The sequence below is a fragment of the Maniola hyperantus genome, chromosome 18, assembly GCF_902806685.2.
Source record: "Maniola hyperantus chromosome 18, iAphHyp1.2, whole genome shotgun sequence".
In the NCBI taxonomy this organism is placed as follows: Eukaryota; Metazoa; Arthropoda; class Insecta; order Lepidoptera; family Nymphalidae; genus Maniola; species Maniola hyperantus.
Genome location: NC_048553.1, coordinates 5,661,540 through 5,684,192, shown reverse-complemented (window position 1 = coordinate 5,684,192; position 22,653 = coordinate 5,661,540). Strand labels below are relative to the sequence as shown.

At 36.3% G+C, this 22,653-nt stretch overlaps 2 protein-coding genes across 6 annotated transcripts in view; both read left to right on the top strand.

Moving 5' to 3' along the window:
* Positions 1-22,653, top strand: part of LOC117990829 (AT-rich interactive domain-containing protein 4A-like) — a 212,121-nt gene that overhangs the window by 61,492 nt on the left and 127,976 nt on the right. The gene's annotated exons all lie outside the window — the stretch shown is intronic.
* The window catches only part of pnt (ETS transcription factor pointed), a 206,153-nt gene that overhangs the window by 92,153 nt on the left and 91,347 nt on the right, over positions 1-22,653 (top strand). The window contains exon 1 of one of the 5 annotated variants that reach the window (XM_034978419.2): positions 12,046-12,216. The exons of 2 other annotated variants lie outside the window; for them this stretch is intronic. The gene's annotated coding sequence lies outside the window, so the exon portion shown is untranslated. Of the gene's footprint in view, positions 1-12,045; positions 12,295-22,653 lie in introns of those variants that run through there. 2 more of the 5 variants (XM_034978417.2, XM_034978418.2) reach the window with 2 other exon arrangements.

Here is a 22,653-nt window from a genome sequence, read left to right as displayed (position 1 = left end):
ACATCTACTTATTCGAAACTAATTGAAAACTCCGATGACGAGATGAAGGTATTAATGCGATGGGAGATATAGATTTTACAAAGGAAACACAAATTGCTTCTGTTCATTTATGAACGTTCGAAATCTAATAAAGATAACCAAAGATAATATTTTTTTGTTAGTAATTATTCAGATGGTGTATTATAAGAGTTATTTTACCGTGTTTCCTTTATCAGTCTAGATTCGAAAATGGGACGAACTCAAAAATATGTTGAATTATATTTCAGCTTTGAGCCTCAACTATGCGGAGAAAGAACTGTAGTGAAAGGGGGAAATAACCTTGAATCTCAAAGCGTTAGACGTTTACTTATAATTAGATTCGTGTATAAGGATATAGAAATTACAAAGGAAATATAATTTAGAAATTTAAAACGATTGAACGTCCGAAGCAAAATCGAGATTAGGAAAGATAATATGTTATTGTTGAATATTGTAAGGGCAATTTTATCGTGTTTCCTTTATTAATAATTCCTAAGCAGAGATAACATTGTACTAAATGGTTTTCCTTTAGACAATGCCGAGATAAAATGAGTTACAATGTACACTGAGTCATCGTTTTTTTGCGAGACCCTCGGAATGACGGTTCGTCATGTTGCCCTGACAAATATTGGAGATAGAACTTGTGGATTACAAGGTTTTTACGTACTTACTTATATCATTTGAAATGCTGTGCTTTGTAACATAATATTTCAGTGGCAGAATTTGATTAGAGTTGGAAGAGTATTGAAGTCTGAATAAATGTCTTCAAAATTGTAACTTAGTTTCATCTTAATCGCTCTCAAAAACTTTTCACGTTAAGTATGTGCACACAAAAAACCTTTATAGTAGTAGAGGTAGAGAAGAGAAGGTTATAGACTAACTAGGTTATAAGTTATATCTTGAAAAATAAAGTGGCAACTCAATGTTTTTTCGGGATTATTAGTATAGGTATCCGTTTTCTACGCTACTACGCGTATATCCCGTATTAAGTATTTAGGTTTTTAAAAATCTCATGGGAATTCTTTGATTTTCCGGGACAAAAAGTAGTCCTCGAGGTGCAAGTTATTTCTACACCAAACGTCAAAATCAATTTAACAGATGGCCTGTGAAAAGCTAGCAGATATACAGACAGACGTACTTTCGCATTAATATTATTAGGTGTGAATATGGATTTGTGCTCATGTCACAATGCTTTAGTGAACGCAACGGATGCAGACATAAACAAAAAGTCAATTCGACAGTAGAGAAAGAAACAAGAACGTATAAAACATGTCGAAAGTTAATACACATAGGTACGGGCCAAGATACACGTAGCTAAGCGGGTCAGAAGCGTTTCATTCATGCCCAGTTTCCCCCCCACCTAGCAATCTGCTCCGGCGCACTCAATGGCCATATCATTCACGAGATTTAATGAACCGAGCTACTTGCGACATCGGAATTTATTCTGTTACACATCATTTCATGCAGCTTAATGTCGATCTGCATGGGGTACGGGCAGATTTATTGTTACATAGAACCACTGAAACGGACATAGGTAGGTAATACAAGTACGCTGAAAATGTTGTACCAAACAAAATTACAGTTATTAAAATAAAATTAAAATTTTTCGTGCCAAATGATTTTCGTGTTGACACTTCTATTGATGTCTAATCAGTAAACACAAATATTTAGTTTCGAGTACGCTCACATGACGCTCCCTGCTGCTATCAGCAGCGCCAAAATGCCTATAATCAAGTTGCTTCATGAAGGTCGGCAAAAGTAAGTCCAGCGTACCTACTCGTATCAGTACAGGTCAATGCATAGAACTGATGTATAGTTTTCTATAAACGTTTTATCTTTAATCACAATAAATAGTGATGTAAAGCTATATAACAGATCAACACAATAGCAAACGTACTTATATCTTTAAAATCATGGATATGTCATGTCATTTATCATGAAGTTGATATTTAAAATGCAGAACCAAGTCGAACGTCAGAATAGTACAGCGCATTATACCAACATTTGGCGTGTACCTACTAACAATGTCTATTGAATGAGGTTAAAAAAGAGAGCTTAAAAGCTTCGGATGAAGTTGCGGATTGCGATCAATCAACAAGCATGCCTATTGCTAGAAGATATAACATAGGTACAATACAATTATTATTACTACCCATGTAACTAGTTCATGAGTTAAATATATTAACTGGTTAAATATATTAATTGTTCATGGAAAGGAAGTGTTCAGTTTAAAAACAGCCTTAAAGATTCTGTATCTACTCTCTGTGTTTAAAATAGCTTTTGTAAAAATACACAAATAGCGTCGGAACGAGTTCCGTTGACTAAGGTCATGTTGACATTATCGAAAGCCAGCTCAAACAAAGAAAGATCAGTTTACCATGTTTACAGCATGTAGGTATATTTCCTTGAGTAAATTTCGCGAGATTTCCTCGAAGGCTATCGTTAAAGTAAAACCTTTAACAGAAACAGACACAAACTTGTGACAAAAAAAGTAAAAAAAAAATATAACTCAAAATCCGTTTGAGTAAATCTTATATGACAATCCACCTACAATTTCATTGCCTCGCATCCGATTCTGAACCAAGAAAATTCCTAACATAAATAAAATATAACAAAGATTATTCTTGATCTGGAAAAACATAAAACGTGATGTTTAATTTTTATCAATTAAGATTTATTCTTCTGAGATAGACTTACCTTACTTATCATCACCATATTATCACAATTTACAAATCAATATATGTACTATGTAATGTCTTGTCTGTATTGTTTACTATCCACAATCTCCGCTAGATCATCAGGAAAATATCTTCGATCGGATAGTTGCATCCCGAGATGGACATCAACTATTTTTGTCCCGAAAAATCAAAGAGTTCCCACAGGATTGTATATTATTAAGAAACCCAAATCTACATGGATAAAGCCGCGGCATTATCTATTTGGTGCAGAAATAGTTTGAATCCTGGAGACGTACGTACTACGTAGCGTAGGTATTATACTTACTTTTTATTCCGGAAAAATCAATGCAGTTCCCACGACATTTTTAATAAACTTAAATCCACGCGGACGAAGTCGCATTTATCATCTAGTCTAAATATATAAAAGGAAAAGGTGACTGACTGACTGACTGATCTATCAACGCACAGCTTAAACTACTGGACGGATCGGGCTGGGCATGCAGATAGCTATTATGAATGACGTAGGCATCCGCTAAGAAAGGATTTTTAAAAATGCAACCCTAAGGGGTAAAATAGCGGTTTGGAATTTGTGTAGTCCACGCGGACGAAGTCGCGAGCATAAGCTAGTAAATAATAAAAAGATTTGTTTTCAATTCAACTAATATAGTCGGCCGGTGATTTTGCATTTACAAAATATATTCTCACGCTGCTGCCCTAAGGCATGTCAACAACCGAATCGCAAAACTTGATATCGCTTCTTATTTCACGGGACCTGTCTGTCTGATCACCTGTACAATCGACTGGCTTACATCGACCTCTCATTGAATTCGTAAACTCATTAAAGACTATATAAGTTGTAAGGTTTTGACCACGTGAAATAGGGTTGTCAAGCAAGGCAAGTATCGTAAAAAAAAAATACCTGAGAATTCTCTTTAACCTTCTTATTTCATCATCACCGACCCGTTCGGTGACCCCTGTCCTCCCAGAATGAGATGGGCTAAGATCATAGTCCACCACACTGGCCAAGTACGGATTGGCAGATTTCATACACCTTTGAGAACATTATAGAGAACTCTAAGGTTTAAAGAACATATCAATATCTACAAAAAAAATCGCGATATCATAATATGTCCAACTACTTATTGTAGTTGGACATAATATTATGGTATCAGCGAACAATTCGAATTTTAGTGGCAGAGCTTTGAAGCTTCAGTGAAAGCATTTTGAGATGCCAGTCACGGTTATTGATGATAACCCTAGTGTAGGTGGAGCTCGCTCAAGGCTGGTGATGCTGCGGCGGTCGGATCGCGAAAGGCGTGGAGGCGACGATCGCGCGATACGAACGGTCGCGCGGTGACGCGACAAGCAAGAGGCTTCCGTTCCCGCGCACGACGCCGTGGGAACCGCTTTATTTTCGTATTTAAATACGACCCTCATTAAACTGGTTTGGCTCAAAATTCGCTGCCTTCTTTCGACGCCTTTTACTCAACTTTTTATGGTTCCGTTCGACATTTTACTGTTCGAGATTCAAGTCTAGACTGAAGGAATAATGCCGAGTGATGATTGTATTGCGCAGAATAGGACCGCGGCTCTTTTCATTTTCTAAAGCATTCGTAAATGACGAATACAACTGACGAATATTCTTATCCGTGTGACTACACAATTTATTTAATGAAAAGAGTAAATATTAAAAAATTAATGCTTGCCATGTTAAAAACACTAGATATATAGTCCGCGACAGGTCGAGATGGCAATCGGGCTGGGGACGCCCTGCACACCCGCACAGCCCCCCGCTTACCTGGTGCGGGATAGTGCGGGTGGTGTGCAGGTGTGCGGGTCGTCTCGCTACTATATAAACTATCTAGCTACTATAAACTTGTTTATATTTGTTACTAAACTAATTTTGTTAATAAATAACTTTTCAAACTAAAAGCTACACTATTAATTTGTGAGATTCTTTAGAGTATTGATAGGAAACGAGTTGTTTACTGTGGTTGTTTTTAATAATATTGACGAACTAGCTGATGCCCGCGACTTCGCCCGCGTAGATTTAGGTTGTTAAAAATCCCGTGGGCAATCTTTGATTTTCCGGAATAAAAGTAGCTTTACCAATATTCATACAAAAATGACGTCGATCTGTTGCACCTATCGCGCCTCTCTACCCGTCTTATACACTCCTAGCCCGCTGGCAAATTAGGTACATACCGATCTCAAAGCCCAATGCAAATAGGAATGTTATCAGGATTTCGAAGTAACCTATGTTAAAAGTAGCCTATGTTACTCCTTGGTTAATCTTCTACTTATCTGTGAAAGTCCCGTCGAAATAGGTTCAGCCGTTCCGAAAATTAGCCCGTTCAATCAAACAGTTAAAACTTCAGTTTTATTTATTAGTATAGATTAGTATAGATGGTAAAGGCATTGACCGTAATCGATTTTATTATATTATTTCATAGAATGGTTCTGATAAATTCATTCGCCATAAACTAATGCTTTAAAATAAATAGTAAATTAAATGTATTGTTATCCCTTGCATAATGTTCTGTGATGAAAAGGATTACCATGCTAATTTAGTTTATTTACAGATTGTGCACAACTGAATTAGCCAGGATTCTGCGCCCAGCTAAATTTTTGAATATTTGCATCCTCTTCTTACTAATGTAATTTGAAAAGGACAGACACAGTGTGATAGTTTAAAATTTAATTTAGAGCTGTCAAACCTCGTGACTTTAGCTGCCAGTCGCGACCCTATTGTTTTAATTTGTACTAAAATTTGGAGTTTTAAAAATTTACAGACTTTAAATGTAAAATTCATATTCCATTGTTTTTTAGCAATATCAAAAAGAAAAAGATGCAGATACTTAGTTTAGAGAAAGAAAACAGAATCGGCGCCATTTGACTAATAATAATGGTCGCTAAAACAGACAAAGTTAAAAGTTCCTAGAAAGCCTTTGGCGATATATCAATTAATTTAATCGAAGTTTTAGTAGATTAAGTAGGTAAATTGTGCGCAAACAAAGTAGTGTAAACAAGTGGTATCGATGGGTCTCTATAACTCAATTATTATTCTATTGATAGGTTAGGTATAAATATGAACAACAGTAATTAAATTATTAAAACATTCAAGCAATTATTATAAAAGGCTATAACACCAGCATTATCATATTAATTGTTGCTTTTATATGAAAGGGTGGGTTATGCCTTCAAATAGTCTCCGCTTCCCCACGGTGTCGACTTACACCGGATGCAGGTAACCCTGCCGGGCATACAACCTCCGAAATCTTGTCATTGAACATTACACCGAAGCATTCATACAATAAGAACCATATTATCTTATTGGTATCACCAAATTCGTTCAAATATGTACCTTTTCCTAACGTTGTTTCAACTATCACTCACAACATCAAAGTTAGTGATGAAATTTCAATTTTAAACTGAAGGATTAAGACATGGTTTCAATTGTAGAGCCACCCAGAATGGGATACCGGAAGAACACATTGTATCGACTTCGCTACCTGGTGATAATATTCATTGTGAACAGTGGACAAGGACAATTATACATGGGACATGAAATAAGACACATTCCAGAGATGACCAACCTGTTGCATGCCGACGTGATAAAAAATAAAAACTATCTATCTATTATTAGAATGAAAACCACTTTGATATGCTTTAGTAGGCTTTTATTCACTTTTCACATAGTTATTATTATTTATATCAACACAAGAGCAAACACCAGTTTTTTACGCGCCATTTCAGAGTGACGTTTTCCATAGATTCGCTACTTACTCTGCAGAGTACCCCAGATAATACAATCACCTAGTTTTTATCCGTCTAACACTATGAATACGTACGCACATAATTATGTACATACATATTTGTAACTGTTTAAGCTGTGATAGCCTAGTGGTTAGGACGTCCGCCTTCTAATCGGAGGTCGGGGGTTCGATCTCGGACACGCACCTCTGACTTTTCGGAGGTATGCGCGTTTTAAATTAATTAAATATCACTTGCTTTAACGGTGAAGGAAAACATCGTGAGGAAACCTGAGAGTTCCCCATAATGTTCTCAAAGGTGTGTGAAATCTACCAATCCGCACATGGCCAGCGTGGTAGACTATGGCCAAAACTCTTCTCACTCTGAGAGGAGACCCGTGCTCTGTAGTGACCCGGTGATGGGTCGATCATGATGATGATATTTGTAACTTATTAACTGCCTCATTGGTCTAGTGTTTAGCTTGTTCGTCTACGGATGATGAGATCCTGAGTTCGATTCCCGAGTCGGGCAAAAAATAGTTAGGTAGGTTTTGCGTGTTTCTGTCAAGAAATTCTCATTACGTACCTACTAGCCTGACATCGTACCGGAACGCTAAATCGCTTGACGTTACGACTTTGTCGGTAGGATACTAACTAGCCACGGCCAAAGCCTCGCACCAAATTAGACCTGAGACAATTTAGGCATTACAAATTCCCAAAACTGCTACTGCCCGGAATCGAACCCAGAACCGCCCGCTTATAAGGCTATAGCGCTCAACAATATCAGAGATATTAATCAAAAGCCATTTGTAGCTCCTAAGTATTGCCTACCTTCTACTAAACTACCTAATATGTATTTCACAATTCATAGCATCGTTAGAGTTTAAGATTGATCTATATCCACTTAAAACCAGATATAAAATCTACCATTTTTCATTAGCAAGCGCAACGAACGGTGCATACGCAAAAGCAGGCCATTAATAAATTACAGAAACACACATGCACATTTATGATTTTTAAGTCACCGCATAGAGATTACTTGACTGTGTGTAGACTTCCTCCGGCCTTACATATCTATACAGGGTGTTTTGTTAATTTGAAATGGTATGGATTGTTTTTTAGGAAAGAGAGATCCACGGGAAACATGCCTGTACAAATGTATAAGAAACATATAGAAGTGCGTAGTTCTGTTTATAATGAAAACAATGATAAAAAATAAGCTCGTGTACTATTGGTGGTACCTATAGCATTTATAAGTACCACACAATTTAAATTAACCACTTTAGCTGCTCAGATTTTGGACCTTACTTTCGAATAAATTGTAAAAAGTTTGATGGATAGTGGCAGGCGTATACCTTGTGGAATCCGTCAAAACAGACAAAGAAAATGAACGATTTGTGTGGTATTGTGTATTTAGTAGTAGTAATGTCTTAAAGCTTGCTATTTGCTGCACGTTATTCCTATAAAGATTTGTCTGTTTTGTGGATTATAGCAAAATAAATCGTGCTTTCTCGTATGTAAAAAGTTTAAAAACTTATTATTTAAAAAAATACTATACGTACGTAATACGTACTATACGTAATACGTACCTACGTTTTTTCAAAAATTGAATTACTGAACAAATATTTCTCATTAAAAAGATTCTTTTCAAAAGTAACATGAAAGTTTTTTGTAAGTATCTCCGTTGTTTTAGGGTTTTCATCGCACAGATAATAAAGTTAAATAAGTCAAAAATCATACATCCTGTATAAATGTACCTATGTGTGAGTGTCAGGGAGGGTGCGGGTGTGAGGAAGCTTCAGCGGGGTGGGCGAAGGGAGGAGATACTTCCCGCGTAGCACCTGGCGCGCAGAGGTTACATGGTTCGACGGGATCCCATTGATTTGTGGCAAGAGGCACTTCTCTTAACGCTCCATACATCTTTGTTCATTTCAAACATTATAAAACCCAATGCGCACTTCTTACGATAATAAATAAATATAGTTAGTTGGTTTATATAATTACGTGAGAGTTGACACGGCTACTTTTGATGCTTTAAATTTTCAATAGGTATAGTTTGTCAAAAGAAATAGGTAGAGGTACATTAGTATCTACCTATTCCTTATACTTAAGGTAGGCAATGTACTTATTATACCAAAACTGCGAGACCTACAGGTACCTATGCAAAACATGACAAGTTTTCGCACATAATATCTTCTCATGTATCTTGAAAGCTAATTTAGAACATTGCCCGCTCCAATCGTAAGTTTCCAGTGTTACCAAAACGGTAGAGAAAACTAGTCCACACCTAGGTATTTACTTAAGTTATAAAAAGCATCAAACCCACCTTAAATATAAAATACATTAGTATCCTTCATACTTAGGCGATGTACCTACTTATTACACCAAAACTGCGAGGCTTCTAAAATTTTCCACAAGTATGAAAAACGACAGGTATTTTCGAACAATTTCTACCTAAATCATGAAATATGTAGAAAAAAAATCATGTAGTTTAAATTGCGTGCTTCAACCGTGCCTAAATTTTCCGTGTCTCAAAAACGGTAGAACAAAACTTAGTTGATTCAGGTAAGTATAACAATAATAAACTTTGTAAAGAGTTGGTAATAGAGTTCAAATGTTTACTCTAAACGTATAATTTTAGGAAAACAGTAAAACAATGTAGTGTTGACCCAATCGAGGTATTCAAGCTTCGATGATGACAATACGGGCCACATCCTCTATTTGTCTAAGCGAAAGCCGATTGTTGCGTTACTGGCCGGCATTTGTTTGGGCGAAACTTTTCAAAGCAACCCGCTTTGTTGTGCAACTTGGCGACAAAGGAGTTTCAATTATTCGTAACTTAGATTTTGTACGCGACCTGACTAAATTGCGAAACGATTTTTGCGATGGTCGTACTAAACATTATAATTATGCTTGAATGGGGAATCATGGTTCCTAATACACGAGGCAAAAATAGAATTTTGCATACTTAGAAGGCCATACTTATAAACCATGTACGTACCTACGTAAAAAAAGTTATGCCTACTTAATTATATTCAAAATATTATACTCCTATTAAAGGATTCTACTTATAATTTTTTTCAAAGTCGATTCGTCGGCTTCATCATCAACCTAATTACAAATATCATAAGGAGTAGTTAAGTAAAGGCGGCTGTGTATTAGTCCAAGCCGAATCCGAGAAGGGTCAGGGTGACACCATCTCCGAATCTATATTATGTACTTTTCATATTATATATAAAGGCGGAAGGATCTCTGTCTGTCTGCTGACTTTTCACGGCTATCTACTAAACCATTTCTGACGAATTTCGGTACAGATTTCGTTTGCAATCTGTGGAGGGCCATAGGCTACTTTTCATCCCGGAAAATCAAAGAGTTCCCACGGGATTAAAAAAACTAAATCAACGCAAATGAAGTCCTGGGCATCATCTAGATCTAAATAAGTGCCTATTTCGTTTAGCAGATACCTACTAAAGGAACAGCCTGTGGACCGTATATTCTTGGATTCGGATCGATCTAGTCATACCGCCCTAACAGCAATATTTGAATAAAAAGTTCATATTAAGTATTATAGTTTTATAGTACCAACAACACATAATATGATCACGTACTTGATGCACAATGTCTTCAGTGGTTAGTGTACGTGCTGTGCAAGTCTCTTAAAGTTAAAGTTCTTATACTGGCAGTTGTGTCTTTCACATAAATACGAGTACAATACCAAGTATATTCGATCGAATCGTTTTAAAACAACTCTAAGGTGAAAAAATCACAAACGTGGCCCATTGAAGATGTGATGTTTACCCTGCTCCGTCCACGTGCGGGGAGTCAAACATTGACACGGGCCGTTTAGTCCGCGCCCACAGATAACAATGCCCTACGAACCGAGCCGCACCTTGGGCGACGTTTTAAAAAGAACGTTTCGTTTGCTTTGTTACTTGTCCAGAAAATCTGTTTTATTGAAACAAGTTAAAACATGATTAAAAGCTTAGATAAAAGAAAAGAAAAACGTTTTTGCAAGCACGACTATCCTACCATAATATGCCATTAGGGAGTTCCAGTACCTACCTCCATCATCAGAACAGTGTTTTTTAGGGTTCCGTACCTCCTCCCGTAAAAGAAACCTGTATAGGATCACTTCGTTGTCTGCCGTGTCCTAAATGAGAGATTCTAAATGAGTACTCCTAAGTACTCATTTAAAACAAAATTTGTGGTTCAAACTAAATTTAAAGTTTATTTGTGGTTCCAAATAAACACTTTTTCTTACTATAAGGTTCATATAATATTTTCCGATCTTCACAAAATAAACCACTAAATAAAATAGAAGATTAGCAAATCTATCGATGTCATTCACAATTCAATGTGCTGAATATAATGAGCATAATCCGTAGATTGCACAATCACGACTCTCGCCGGTCGCCCCGGCCGCGGCGCCATTCATGAATCTTAAACACGTTATTTCTTTATGTTTCCTTTGAGCTTACCTAAGATGCTTTATTGTTTCCCTTGTTTAATTATTTTATTTGATGATGACAGGTTCGCACTTGACCACAATCTCACCTGATGATAAGTCTTAAATCAAATACGCTCTAAAGGTAATATCAGACGATTCATTCGAGTGAATGTTTATTCAAGTGATTGTCTCATTTTGTTGGTCACTTTTGAGTCGTTTTGTGTCCAGACGTCTCATTTCGAATGGAGGATGCCAAGTGAAAGACAAAAACGAACAAAAAATAACCATCTGATTTTACCATAAATTACAGTAGGGCAGTTTTAGACCCGAACCTCCATATTATATGCATGTCGGAAATATGGAATGGTTCTATTGTGTGGTTATAGTGGAAACTGGGAAAACTGCTAAACCCGCGGATAAAACTTCCTCCACTTTAGCATAAAGGAACTCAAAAACAGAGTATAACATTACCGTGGCAGAGTCGAGTTGCGTCTTGCGAAAAAAAAAAGGAAAACGAATATGGATACCAAGATCAAGGAGTTTGTTCAGAACATTGGCCAATTTTTTAACAAATTCAACGTGATATTTAAAAGCTCTAAAAGTGCAGCTAGGATTACAAAAACCTATGAATGAAGTTCGACGTATACCTTTTGTGATGGGACAAAAAATTTGAGGCCCTTAGAAATACTCCCGGTCCAATATTTACTACGGCACCTCCTGTCCCTTTCACTTCCTCTACAACCTGTAGCTAAGCGAGACTACGTTACGTAAATGCATACGCGAGAAAAGGACGGCGCATTCATTCATAACCGAGTCCGCCATCCGGTCTGTGTTCTGATCGATCACTTCATCTCATTCTAACGCGTTGGCTCTTATCGAGTGCGAGCAGGTGGCACCGGATGCATAAAGCCGCACTGTAGCTTTTATCGGAAGCTCCTCACAAAAAGCTTGCACTCTTTCGCGTTACAAAATCCGTGGATGACTTCAGTCGCGCGCTGAAGTCGCGACATTGTCGCAGTGTTAAAGTGACCCGTGCAGCGATTAATGCAAAGTGAGCATCGTTTAATGAGGGGACAGGCGCAATTGGTGATTTTCGTAAGCTCACAGGGAGTGAGACGTAGCGAGCTTCGCCCCTCCGCGAGCGCCCATTCACAGCGAGTAGTTGCGCACCGGCCGCAGACACGCTCGCGCGCGCCCTCACAACCTGCCTCTGAAAACTCGGATACCGAATTTGAAATGACCGGTTCCGACCACGAACGCTCGCGATCAATCTGTGCTCACAGAGTGTTTGCTCAGTGATTTCTTTTATTGGTGCTTTTGAGTGAGTGACGCTGAGAATGTACGAGAAGTCGCGCTGGACATTTACAATAGCCCAAATTACATTAAATGGGTAATTGGTGTACGTCATTGGATAATGGATTCGGCTCATATACCTATTGCATATGTCCTTTTAATATGCGTGGGTCGCCGGTGAATTTTGCACTTGACTCCCGACTCCCGACTCTCTTTGTTTGATGCCATTCCATTTAAATTTTAACAATGCGTTTTCTGTAGCCATGAGACAAATACGGAATCGTTTTTCCGAACACTCATACGTTAATTTCACATTCATATAGTATTGGCATTTTAATGTTTCGTTTTTAATTTACGTCGAGCGATATCGGTCTTTCTGCGACTTAGGAAACCGCGATAAACGGAATGTGTGAAAATACCAACAAATTAAACTCGATATATATATATATATAAACTAGACCTACTTTTTACATACGACTACTTAGTTAATTCAGTACATTGCAGGTCATGACATAATCTAATCTAACCGGATAATAGCTGTTGTTTAGTAGGAAACAAAATTCGTCATGGTCTAAGCCTACTTCTGTCATATTTACTAAAGTAGTACCTACATACCTACTTCATTCTTAGTCAGAATTCCTTGAGACGATCAGGTACTTGCGACAGGTAAGCGTTATCAGCGTCGACGCTCGCCAACGACCGTGGGAATGAAAAAAGCGTGTTAAACAATAGCTACAGATAAGACTCGTCAGACCCCATTTAGGGTGCCTTCCAGTAATTGTGACTGTGTTTTCACTAAATGCGTTTCGTAGCAACACAAGCACCTCGTATGCGTACCTATTGCACAATTTATAATTTATATGCGGTTAAAGATAAACAATGCCAGTTTTTTATTTCTTGCCTCATGGGTAACTAATGTTCATTTAGTTTCAGTCATAGCTTGGTTAATAAACGCTTTAAACACCTATTTTTCTTATTTCAATCTCTATTTTTCCTTCAACTACCTACATCTACTTGGTAGGGTACCTATCAGCATTTAGTTAAAGGCTTTTCACTTTTACATATTACATATTATCATTTCAAGCTTCAGCTTCAAAAGCTCATTGGTTTTAATTTAAACTGCACTTTTTGATCAACACTCTAAATAATCTATTCTCCTTCCTATTTTAGTAGGTAGGTACCTACGAGCTTCTATTTAAAAGTGAAAAGGTTTTCACTTTTACATATCATTATCATTTCAGTAAAAACCTTTAAAAGCTCATTGGTCTTATTTCAAACTTTACTTTTTGATCATATCACTAACCAAATAATTAATTCTCATTGATATTCCTAGTAGGTACCAGCTTCTAGTCAAAAGTGAAAAGCTTTTCACTTTGTTACTTGTTACCATAAAGTAACCTAAGTACCTAGTAAAAGTTTTTCACTTTGACATTAGTATAATTTCTATAAAAAGCACCAAATACTCGTTGGTTTTATTTCTAACTCCACATTTTGATCACCCCCGGCACCAGCTTCTAGTTTTAAAAGTGTAAAGCTTTTCACTTATAGGATAAAATTATGTTATTCTCCAAACACCAGCCGCGGATACAGGTGTCCTCCAGTTTATTTTAGTATCATATTCCAAATCCCTTTGTGTTCCAATTTTTTAACCTTTTTGTAGAGGCACCTTTCGTTTACGATGTTTAAAAAAAGTCGAAGCGTGTTATCGTTGTGCTAAACTTTTTAATTCCTTCCCATTCTCATCCTTAACCCAATCCCCATACTTAATTTGACTGCAAGAATTACTTAGGTACCTATTATACTCCTAAGTTTCATAAAAAATTGCAATGCCTCTCCGAAGCAGTAATGATGATTCTCTCAACAATGCACATTGCGAGCGGCTTCTGGGAACCTGTAACTTTTTATATTTATTATTAGTCGAGTCATCTTCAGGTAAAGCTCAGCGACGACGATTTGTGTTGTCAAATCATTTATTTTGTGAAGATGACAGATTGCAACTGTTGCACAACTCACCTTGTTGAGGTCGAGCCTCTCTCATCTCATCTAACTTACAGGATTTCTATTTCTAATTTGGTGATCGTAAATTGGGTATTACAAGTCGCGTCTAAAACGTAAATCAGCATGTAGGTACCCGGTACCACGCTGACTGTTCTATACGTAATAGGCCTTCTATATCTCTCTCATCACTATAAGCATTTCCTAAAATTCTCATCGAAAATTGGCTAGTGTGAAACTTGTACAAAAATGCGCACACAACTGTGGACGAACTCGTATTCCGCTCCCTGTCTAATACAGGTGTACTACATAGGCCATCTAAATTACTCTCTTCCATCACTGACAGTATTTTCCTAAAATTGTCATCGAAAATTGGCTAGTGTGAAACTTGTACAAAAATGCGCACACAACTGTGGACGAACTCGTATTCCACTCCCTGTCTAATACAGGTGTACTACATAGGCCATCTAAATTACGCTCTTCATCACTGACAGGATTTTCCTAAAATTGTCGTCGTAAATTGGCCAGAGTAAAACTCGTACAAAAACGTAAATCAGAGTCGTACCCCGGTCCGACGCAGCCTGCAATGAATCACGAATCAATTGTTTATTTTACTGCAGGTTCACAGAACTGCGACTAGTTGCTGAAAGTAAACTATTTCATGTTTCCCCGGTCACGCCCGCTTGCAACATTACCAGCCAACAGTTTAGACACAATGTTATACAACCAGAGTGGAAAATCTGGGAAATAGGTATACCTAAGATATATAAATAGGTAAACCTTTTTATAGAAGTAGGATCCTTAGCTTAAAAAAACTTTCAGTGTGTATTATTTTTAGGGTTCCGTGCCTCAAAAGAAGAAAAGGAACCCTTATAGGGTCACTTCGTTGTCTGTCTGTCCGTCTGTCGTGTCTGTCAAGAAAATCTAAGTATAGGGTACTTCCCGTTGACCTAGAATCATGAAAGGCAGGTAGGTAGGTCTTATTACACAAGTAAAGAAATAAATCTAAAACCGTTTTGTGGTTACATCACAAAAAAAGTTAAAATATGTTCATGAACAAATAATTATTATTTTCAATTTTCAAAGTTAGATAACTATACCAAGTACCTATCATATGAAAGGGCTTTACTTGTACATTCTAAAACAGATTTTATTTATTTTTATGCACAATATTTTTTGATTTATCGTGCAAAATGTCGCAAACAATACCCGAGTACGGAACCCTCGGTGCGCGAGTCTGACTCGCACTCAGCTGGTTTTTTAAATAATATATGATAGTAGTTTATACGCATAACTATTATTTTAATATAACAACGATTTTCCGAAATCAATTGGCCATTAGGTATTAAATCTTATATATTCTATACTAGATGACACCCGCAACTTGGTCCGCGTGAATGTAGGTCTTCTTTTTAAACTTTGATTTTCCGAGATAATAATTTGTGTCTTCAGGGTGTAAACTATCTCCACTATCAGCCAAATTCGTTCAGTCATTGCGGCGTGAAGGCGTAACAAACATCCAAACTTTCACATTATTATATCATTAGGATTTTCTAATCCTAATAATATTATAATTATCTATCTAACAAAATCAATTTCGTTGTGATGTTTCTCATCACTCATCAGATAGACAGCAGTCTTTTGGATCTCTTTTGGAGGATACCTATTCTATAAAATTTTATCATAAACTCTACAAGCTTTATCAACCGGATAAGTATTTAACACCTCACACCATATTAATTACATAAATATTTACATAAAATAAACCTGATCCTAATAAAAAACACGTCTGCTAAAAATAGTTACCTATCCTAATTAGGTTTTATTTGCTATAATCGACATACTGGTGATGGTTAAGTAAACACTTAAAATCACGCTTTTTATTATATTTCTTAGTAACTTGTCATTCCTTTTTCCTTTTGAGGTACGGAACCATAAAAATTAGTGCTGCATAATTTTTTGTCACCGTATGAAATAAAATCGCCAAATTTTCCCAACCAGCCAACCGTGTAGTGACAGTGAGTCATGGTAGGTAACGAGTGGTTTTTGGGCTGTTTTTTTTTTAAATTAATAATAATTAATATATTATATTTTTTTTGACTAGTAAGAAATTATAATAAACAAAAATACCAAACTTATTCTTTATATATTTTTTTTTTTAGTTTTCTATGAGTATTCTTTTTATTTCGGATATTAATTTATAAGTATAGGTAAGTAAGTAAACCCTTCACAATCCATGTCACTACCCCTATTTACCTATTTATTTATTTATTTATGTTAGTTTATTGGTTTGCCTTCAATCACGTCGCAACGGGGCAACAGATCGACGTGACTTTTCGCATGGTTTTAGATAAAGAACTGGAGTGTGATATCTGCTTCTTTTTATGCCGCAAAATCAAATAGCTCTCACGGGTTTTTTAATAAACCAGATCCACGCGAACGAAGTCGCGGACATCAGCTTGTTTTAAATTTTAAGTAGGCCATAATTTTGAATACTTTGTATTTTACGTATAGTCTTCAATGAGTACTTGACTATTTATTTTTGTCGAAGAACTTACTACTTATTTAATTAAGTAATACCTATTTCATTTTTTTTGGATTACCTACTATCTTTGTTATCCAGGTAAAAACCGTAGATATAAATTCCAAATTACAGCTTCAAAGTCTGTAATTATTTATTGATGCGCTACGTAAAATTATATGTATCAAAAATATACGGAATTATGATACATCTTTTTCGATAATGTATGTTCCGTCTGTCTTCGCATTTATAAATTTGTTAGAGAATATTTTGGGTTCACGTTAACATTCTGTTAATAGCCCCTAATGGCACAGTAAAACGGAGTAACCTAATTCTGTGAGCGTCAAAATGGGAATTTACGGCAAGGCTAAATTAGGCATCTAAGTATATTTAAATTAATTCAAACTCCAAAATTATTAGCGATTCACATCTAGTTTAACGGATTTATGACTTAGAAGTTGCGACATGAGGTTTATTTTTATTTATTTTTTAAATTATTATCCATACTTAATTAGGGACACATTTATGGCGAACTAGATGACGCCCGCGACTTCGTCTACGTGGATTTAGGTTTTTAATAATCCTGTGGGAACTCTTCAATTTTCCGGGCTAAATAAATATACTTACAATGTGTCCGTGTGTGTATAAGTTTATGTGCCTAATTCATTTTTACAAGGAATGTTCTTCCTATAAAAATTCGTAAAATATGTTAATATATTCAGAGAAGTTTATCTTTTCCAATAATTCATCTTGAAATGTAGGCAAATAGGCTACGTATTTATTTAATGAAAATACTGTTATAAGGAAAAGAAAGAACGCGCACTGGTAAAGTATTGTTATCATAATTATTGTAGAGTTATTGATAAAAGACATTGTGTGTTGTGCGCTCAAAATAAAACGTTACATTATAATGGCTGCGACACTGAACTTCACCCTATACCTACCGAATTAACATACAAAAGTACTGAAATTGCATACATTTAAATGTCTAATGAACCCATAGGTACAAATATAACCCGAATTGTTGTTTGAAATGAGTATGCAGTGTTACATTCAACGTGTTGAGATTTAGAGACGTGCTGAGTTGTGTTTAATAAGTAGATAATGGGTATATGTAACATACTATAATATAATATTAAACCACAGTTACTAATCAGAATAAGAACGTTTCGGAATTTGTTTAAAAATGAAAGTTTTAGATTAGAATTGCTGTCAACAAAACAATTTTTAAATAGGTAGATACGATTGAAAAATATGACAGTTCTGCCAAAAACTTACTAAAAAGTAAAAAAAACACATTTGTTTAAAAAAATTATAGATAAGTAGGTCGCTCAGGATGTATGTAAAAATTGTATAACGCGTTACTCAAACTTAACACCTAAGTACATCCAAATCTGTTCAGGTGTTCAGGAGTTATGGTACTTAGAATAAAAAGACACATGTATGTACATGAACCCTGAAAACATACGCTTCTTTTTTTGGGCAGTGGTGTAAAAAATATAGGTATACCTACCTACCTAGGTACATTCACCTACCCAAAGCGCTGGCGTTTTCGCAGCGGTCGTTCCGATGCATCATTGCGATCCGAAACGCTTATTATACCACCGCCCACGTAATGAAATAAACATAAAAATTTGAATGTCCGTGGTTGTAGAGTTTTCCTCTCGGAGATTTTTCAGACGGGCGGCGCGGCGCATGCGTAGGAGGTGGGAGGCGTTCGCCAATCGCCAGCTAGCCCGCCCCACGTCTCACGTCTAGTATGCACGCCTTTTAATCTCATTTACCTAACTTTTCAAAACACCCACTCCAGATCGACGCCAAAATTAGGTACCCTACCGTCAAATTTATCTCCCGATAGTTGCAATGTATCTATCTGACAGAAAGGAAACCTGCTCTGTACACGTGCCAAACCCGTAATACACACAAATATTGGTATTTCAGAACGTTTGAATTCCTTAAAGTAATACCTTAATTACTAGATTCTATATCGGTGCCTTAAGTAGGTACATTACACATATCGAAACGTGTAGCACTTGCATTCTTGCTCGTCATTTACGCAACGTTTGGTAAAACGTCATTTTTATGAGTTGATTAACAAGCTGTCTGACGTGCTCGCAGAAACTTACCATTTTCATTAATATGTAGATTTCGAAGTTAAAACGGGGTCACCCTTGGTAATATAATTGACGTATCGCACATTGTAAGGTCACAAGCATAGATCTAGCCTGTACCTAAATGAGGCGAGGGCTAGAAAAACTTGCGTGTTTTTGTAGCATATACTTAGCTACGCTGCGACTCTAACGGCATTACCTTATTTGTGTGTATATGAAGTTAACGAGCATATCTGTAACAGTTTGAATCTTGAGCACACTTGTTTGGGTTCCGTACCCGAAAGGTGCCAACGGGACCCCTATTAGCTAAGTAGGTACCTACTAAACCTTTCGCTGTCCAGTGTCCGTCCGTCCGTCCGTCTGTCTGTCTGTTAGCGGGCTGTATCCGTATTAGGTAGAGTCGAAATTTTCACAGAGGCAAGCAATATAGCAACAAATAATAAGTCAAAGTCAAAGTCAAATGATTTATTTTAAATAGGTAATAAATTACTCAGTTGCAATGTATCTATCTGACAGAAAGGAAACCTGCTCTGTACACGTGCCAAACCCGTAATACACACAAATATTGGTATTTCAGAACGTTTGAATTCCTTAAAGTAATACCTTAATTACTAGATTCTATATCGGTGCCTTAAGTAGGTACATTACACATATCGAAACGTGTAGCACTTGCATTCTTGCTCGTCATTTACGCAACGTTTGGTAAAACGTCATTTTTATGAGTTGATTAACAAGCTGTCTGACGTGCTCGCAGAAACTTACCATTTTCATTAATATGTAGATTTCGAAGTTAAAACGGGGTCACCCTTGGTAATATAATTGACGTATCGCACATTGTAAGGTCACAAGCATAGATCTAGCCTGTACCTAAATGAGGCGAGGGCTAGAAAAACTTGCGTGTTTTTGTAGCATATACTTAGCTACGCTGCGACTCTAACGGCATTACCTTATTTGTGTGTATATGAAGTTAACGAGCATATCTGTAACAGTTTGAATCTTGAGCACACTTGTTTGGGTTCCGTACCCGAAAGGTGCCAACGGGACCCCTATTAGCTAAGTAGGTACCTACTAAACCTTTCGCTGTCCAGTGTCCGTCCGTCCGTCCGTCTGTCTGTCTGTTAGCGGGCTGTATCCGTATTAGGTAGAGTCGAAATTTTCACAGAGGCAAGCAATATAGCAACAAATAATAAGTCAAAGTCAAAGTCAAATGATTTATTTTAAATAGGTAATAAATTACTCATTTTGATAGTCAGATGTTGCATTTGTAAGATATACCTATCTAGTGATGATAATCATTATTCAAACTTAAAGCTAAATCTACGAGGGTTCCAAACGCGCCCAGGTCTGAGAAGAGCCCACAACAAACTCAGCTAACTAAAAATAACAAAATGGTCTCCATGCAAAAAAAAAAATAGGGGCATAGTGTTTGTTATTAATTATCTTGTAAGTACGATGGTAGGTAGGTACGGAATCCTTCCTGTGCGAGTCCGACTCGCATTTGGCCGGTTTTTATGACAACTCTTGCAATATTATGATCGCATCTAGGTGTTGCTAATTAGCTATGATAAAATTCTAACAGTTTCTAAAAGTAGATACATGAAACTGATCGTTTCTGGAAATGTTATTAAGAACCCTTTCGACAAAAAGCTGTTTAAACCTATCTATGGCTCAGAACAAACCATATCAGTAGAATCAATTAATCTATATACATAAAACTTAATTATTTTATCATAATGATCGAAATGCTTCCAATTCTGACAAATTTTATGAGCTACTGAAGTTTTTTTTAAAGAACAACTATATAAATATACCGATCCGATCGCTTTTCCTTTCAAGTATTTTTATTTACTTATTTAATGTTATGTTATTTAATTGTAATGTTATTTATTTTGTACAGTATGTACATATAATTATTGTTGAACAGTATAGAAGTAGCTTAGTCGCAAAAGTGCCAAAAGGGCCAAAGGTCATCAGCTGATAAAAAATGTTAACTTCTTTTGTGAAATAAAGCTTACCTACGAGTATATATGTGAAAGCTCCTATTTAATAATTTAAAAAAATATTAAATAGGAAACAAAGCTTATGTTCGTAGTAGTAGTTGCTCCTTTATCTGTAAGCTTCATGTACCTACCTAACGCTAAAATCTGTAATGATCTTTTCGGATCTGTTTTCTCACCACTTAATATACAAATGACATTAAATACCTTATACCTCCAATTCAAGAGTGAGCTCAGTGTATCACCAATTTATCACATACCTATTACCTAATATAGGTACCTTCCAGTCAAGCGCATAAGGAAAGAAATTAAAAGTAAGAACATAACCTATTCGTCCGTCTAAACAATGAATATCGAAATAAATCCAAGTTGGTAGTACAGTGAACAGTAATTACCTATTGTAGGCACATTTATCATCGCCCATCGCCCCTCGCCGGCCATAACGTTTTAATTGAGCGGGCTAAGGTCAAATCACTTGGGACGCGGCCGCAGCATTATCTGTCCTATTTGTTAGTCTACTGTCTACCATAGATTAATAAATGGTCATAGACAAATAAAAGTATGGGGCATAGAGTTAGCATAATATGTATAGAGGTTCCACCAAAATTTTCAGACATGGCTTCCCCCAGCTGTATTTTAAAGCTAAGCTAAACTTGGCTTTAGAAACTTTTCACAAGCAAACGATTAATTAATTTATTTATTATTTTTTGGCAAAATAATGTTACCTGTTTGTCTAAATCGCTAGGTGTATTAAAAATACCTAGGTACTTGTACAAATAAAATTTAATGTAGGTCGTTTAAATCTTATTAATGTAGTCATTGCGCATAGGGTTAAATACATATTACCTGCACTTAGGGTTCATGATTTCTCGAGCTTATCAATTTCTCGGGTCTCGAGAATTCTCGAGGCTAATTTCTCGGGTCTTCTCGGGTTGTCGAGAAATTTACATTTACGTACGGATTTGCATATTCTTCGGTTCCAATAATGCGATTAATCAACAAATTCAGTGGTTTCCTCTCAAATAAAAGTACCAAAATAATTATAAAACTTTTATTGACAGTCTTCAACATAATTAGCTTCTGTTTCTTAAAGAAAACTAAAAAAATAAGCTATTTTGACATTTGTGACTTATACATATATACAATTACAGCACAAGCACAGCATTAAAAAGAAAAAAAATCAACTTAAAACTTCTAGCTTCTTTCTTTTAAACAAAACAAACAATAAACAAAAATTTCAACATGAAAACGTTAACCTTATCCTAACTTATAATTAAATTACAATCACAGCACCATTTTTGGCATGTTAATTAGAAAAAAAAATCAAATGAAATTTTTGCATTTAAAACAAACGGCAAACGCAAATCGTTTTATTTTATAATTTCATAGACTCAAATATGATTTCTCGAGTTCTCGAGTTTTCTCGAGCTTAATTTCCCGGGAACAAAGCCCAACGATTTCCCGGGAATTCTCGGCTCGAGAATTCCCGGGAATGAACCCTACCTGCACTGCACACAAAACCCTAATAGATGCTCTGGGAGGTATGCCATTGAATACCAAAAAATGGCATACCTATCCGTAAAATTACTTTCGGAGAAGTTCAAATCTTCGAAACGATTTTACATTGTGTCAAAGATAAGATCGAATCGTCTATTAAGTACGATTCTTTTATGCGCTGCTTACACTTATGTTGATTGTGTGCTGAAAATTTGTTTGCATACCAATCGCATACCCAAAGTTATCGTCGACGTGCGAATTGATCGGCTAACACGCAAACAAAGTTTGTTACGTTTGTACCTACATTGTATCCGACAATTTGTGCAAAAGCCAAGCTACGCACA